Source organism: Mesitornis unicolor, unplaced genomic scaffold (assembly GCF_000695765.1).
Source record: "Mesitornis unicolor isolate BGI_N332 unplaced genomic scaffold, ASM69576v1 scaffold32128, whole genome shotgun sequence".
Classification (NCBI taxonomy): domain Eukaryota; kingdom Metazoa; phylum Chordata; class Aves; order Mesitornithiformes; family Mesitornithidae; genus Mesitornis; species Mesitornis unicolor.
Genome location: NW_010200312.1, coordinates 15,160 through 20,136, shown reverse-complemented (window position 1 = coordinate 20,136; position 4,977 = coordinate 15,160).

Below are 4,977 nucleotides of genomic sequence, written 5' to 3'. Positions count from 1 at the left end.
CAAAAATCCCCACCTGACTCTTCCATTGCCCCACCTTCCTCTGCACGGCCTGATTCCCAGCTACTGGCTTGAAACCAACCATGCTGCCTCCAGCACCCGCCAGGCCCCAGGGATGCCTCTGGGACCTGCATCCACGGCAGGCCTCCTCCAGATGGGAAAGCCAGGAGCCTTTACGATCCTTGAAAATTAACTGAAAAAAAAAATCCAGTCTTCTATACCTACAAACACAGCCAATTTTTCAGTATTTACCTCTAAAAGCACATGCACCTTCACACCTCTGTATGACATGCGAGATTCTGAGACATAAGCAGCAGTATTAGGTATAATGTTACAATTAAGGTATTTTCTTCTAATGTGGTTCTGTGTGGTTCTGTGAATAGAAAATTAACAGACATGCATTCTGTTTCTGACTGGAAAATTGGCATTCAAATTAAAGTCTGTGTGGCTGCTCATCAAGTTGGGGTGTTAAAATGAGATGCTAAATCACTTAGCTTGCCCACTAACACCATCTTTCGGCTATTGTATTGACAAACTCGAGGAATGAGACAGGAATCAGAAAATGGATCTGGTTATCAGTTATTCAAAACACCAATCACTTATCCAATCTTACTTCTCCAGCAACATTAATTTGTCTTCACCTACTACACACATGAGCATAACAGGTATTTTAACTTTAGTACATCAACTTTTGTGCAGGGCTAAGCACTATTCTAATCCACAAAATAACATGCACAGTTTGCCGTTGAACACTGTGATGGGGGAAAAAAAAAGTGAATCAGTCTGGAGTCGTTCTGTGATTAAAAAAAAAAATCAAGCAATGGCCTAGGAGTAACTCCTGGTCCAATTAAAGATGCCCGATTTAAGATATTAATTCCAAGATATATTTAGATATAAGGTCCAATTGCATACTTAATATTGCTCTGAGGCAAAAACAACAATTAGTGGGTGACATGATAAGAAAAATCCCCAGTTGTGCAAATATCAGTTATCTCCAGCGGCACAATTGATGTAGCTACATAAGATACCACTAAAACTTCATGCACAGCTCATATTAGACAGAATGTCTTCAGCCAGGCTTGAGAATAACAGAAATAAAAAAGAAAGGAGGAAGCTATTAATCTAGCCAGTGAAAAAGAGAAGAAACCTGGCAGCATTGTCTTCCCTGTTATCACTTCGGTATCACTACATTATTTTAAAGAAGCAAGGTTCTTTCAGCTTAAAACCTCTTAACTTCTGCACTTAAAATTCTGTTATAGATTGCCAATCTCAGAACGCTAATATGACAAATTATCTTTCTAGGACTCTTCCTTTTATTACAGTGTCTCTAAACAATTTTTATGGAAACTCAAGTCACTAAAAACAATAGTCTTGAAGACTACAGTTGTGAAAAATACATCCTAGAGCTTTCTTTAAGAACTATAAAAACAGAGCACTTCAGATGATCCAAACACTGAATGATTTTGGTGTGGAAAACAGACCTGTGTCCTAATCCTGTAGATTTATGTAATGTTCTATTAAGATTCAACTTTTGAAAATCATTCAAGCACTTTACGGGCCTAAGAGCAGAGGCTAGCTAACCACAGACTACAAAGCTTGCAAATTTGTATCTGAGTTTTTTTTCAGCATATTAATAGATGTGCAAATGCTCCACTAAAAACATTCCACTGCCCAGGACAGATTTTGAAATGCACAGGGAAGGAGTTCTATTTTTATAACAGATTCCATGAAAAATCCCAGGAGGATCCTCAAAATAAACTACTGCATTACAAAATATTAATTAATGCAGAAGCAATATTAAAAACAAGCAGATGCAACATTAAAACTATTAATGTAGTGACAAGCCCTATAAATCTGATGGATACAGCCACATTTCTTGAAGCACTGTAACGATACTCTCGCCTCATTAGTAGTTCTAACACCAACACCTTTCATTTTTGTACTTTCCTGATATGAAGCAACTCAGGACAACATTCAACCAAGTGATCTGAAGTGCAACTTAAGTTTCAAAGTTAGAGTTTCTAAAGAAGCTCTCACTGCTGACCCTACATTTGTAACCTCCCAATCAATGCCTCTAGCCATATAAATTTACATACTCTAAAGCATCTGCAAACATATAATTTCAAAAAATGGTATTAGCAAGCTTTTTAGAATATGATAGGATTCAGTAATGTATTTTGCATTTTAAGGCTCATAATAGGTGATGAAGAAAATAATCATTTCACAAATAGTAGTTATTTGCTGATTCTTGGTAAGAAGTAACTCACTCTCCTGGCTGTGAAGCATTAGGAAATAAAATACATAGTGGTTCTGGAAATGTCTAGTTAACTATTTTGACAAAACTGAACAAAACCAAATAGGTGCAAACTAGCTGAAAACAGAGGTACGCTAGATGTTAGGGAAAGGCTCCTAACTAATACAGCTGCAAAGGTTGGAACAGCCTTCCAGTCAAAGCAGTAGGAACAAAAATCTTAGCCATTTTAAGTTAATCTTCACTAGTCGATGAAGGGGATTATACAATGTGCCTATCTAAAAGACGAGAAATAAGGCATTTTTCTGATTCTGTTTTTCCGCTGCTGTGTTTCAAATCTTAAGCAGCTCTACGAATCTCACAGCCATGAACTTTACCTTGTATGTGGAATACAAAGGTGGGAGAGATAAAGCCTGCCCAATGTTCTGTTCACCATCACCCTATCCTTTGTTTGGATACTCTCTGTTAATAAGCTGTACAAGTAATTACTTTAAGCTTACATGTAAAGATCCTCTGTGTAAATAATTTCCTTTACACATAGTTAGCAACTCTGCCTTGCTTCTACCAAATACTTGATTTAAAAGCAGGAACTTCTGCATGACGTAGAGGTGGGGTTTGCTGTTGACTAAATTAGATGCTAACTCACAGAATCAATAAAACTGTAATCTAACTTTCCTGAACGGGGTTTTAATATTTTCTGTGTCGTTTATTGATATTGATAAATAAATCTTTTGAGTCTCTGGATTAAAAAATACCTATATGTAAATGCAGGTGGAAATCTTAATTTCTTCTGATGGGCTCTAAAGGGTATTGTAGTTTTAAGAAAATTTGTCTGGGAGTAGAGCAAGTTAAATAAAATCTCAATAATTTACACCCCCCCACCACTGTATGATATGCATTCTATTGGTTTGCAGGTCTTAAAAATCCACAAATTTCTAGTCACTGTTTACTGAAAAAGAAATGATAGACATGAAAGTCCTAAGGCTGCACAATCTAAAATGATAGGTGCTAAAATGATTTTAATGAAAAAGACAATTTCTTATAAAACAAATGTTGCACACCACTATAGAACATACGAATAACTTCTACTTGGTTCTGTAATTATGCACTTTTGCATTATATTCGATCAAAAAAAACAATGAGCACTTACTGTCTTTAATTTGAATTTTAATATTTAAGAAAACTATGCTAAATAAGTTTTAGAATTAAAAATAGCTTTTACCTGGTACAGGCTGTCTCTCATTCCATTCACTTGTGATTAAAACCTCTAGGATTTTTATGTGGTGCTCAGTATTATCAGAGCTGCAAGAGATGGATTAGATAGTAAGAACTAGGAAAAATGCAAAAGTTTACATCAGTATTAGTTAGAAGACATTGGCAATATTTACAGCAATGCCTTCCACATTAGAAGCAAAATCAGACAGTTAATTCATTAAACATGCATCTTTATATAACAAATCCATATTTACAGGGCAAAATATAATAAAGATGACCCACGTACCTTGCTATCTGGAATCTGAAAAGCAGAGGGGTGAAAATTTCAGCCAGAGACCTTGCATTCAAAAGATTTTTGTTGGAGGCTTGACAAACTCTGAGGAAATGTTTAAGCAAATACTGGAGCGTGAGCCAATACTGGGGAGGTAAGTTTGGAGATCTGATGACTTTCTTCAGCAATTGAGCATATTCCTCTGAGTTCTGCACTTCTGCAAGCAAACAGATAAAAGGCTCTTGATATCAGCACAGGAACATTCAACAAGTAAAATGAAACTATATATGACTCCTTTGGAAGCAGCAACTTTACAGAAAAAAAAATAATTCTGTCCTTCATTAGTGCTGTAAAGGCTTCTTTCTTCTTGTGAAAAAAGTGAAATGCTCAGGGAAGAGTAAAGACCAAGTATTTAAAAGTCAAATGGAAACAGATATGCATTTTGGTAAAAACCACAATGTGTTCAGAGTGTACTGGCAGAAGTCTGTCTTGTGTTTAGCGTCACAGATGATTGGGTAATTTTGAGATGCACTAGATAAGTCTCACAGGTGCTATTCTAACTTTCAAGGTTACCAGAAACAATATCCTGCCCCGAGATACAGAACAGAATACTTGGCCCACGTGCTGAAAGCCTATCAGCTCTACTTGTCTGAAATGACCACTGTAGATGATGAATCTTACATGCATGTTCTTCTCACTCATGATCTGCAACTCTCAATTTACTGCAGAACACCATGACCTCTAAATACATTTACTTTGTCAGCACTGATAAAAAGTTAAAAATTAGCTTTCTGCATACAGATAAGTCCTTGATTTCGCCCCCCAGTTTTACTATAGTCATTCTACTTACTAAAATGAAGAGAAATGCACTATCCCTTATATTTTCCATTATCTTTACCTAAATAGAGTAAGTGAATAATGCATGTGTAGACCTAAATTGAAACAGCCTTCATCAAAAGTGCTGAACGTATGTATGTTTTCTGAGATGCTGTCAGGCTGCGCATAATCTTCCCTGTTCTGTGAGGGACAGCTGGACCACTGGATATTCAGAATCCTAATAAAAGCATTTTTGTTTGACATTTGAAATAATGTGATAATCATACCCTGAGCCACAGAAAACATGTCACTGTAAACAGCTGGTGGAATGATGGGATTTGGCAAGTCCAGGAGATACCTCTTGAGGGCATCTGATAAAGTGTGCACATCACATGTCTCTAAATCCAATGAAGAGGCATCTAAAGGG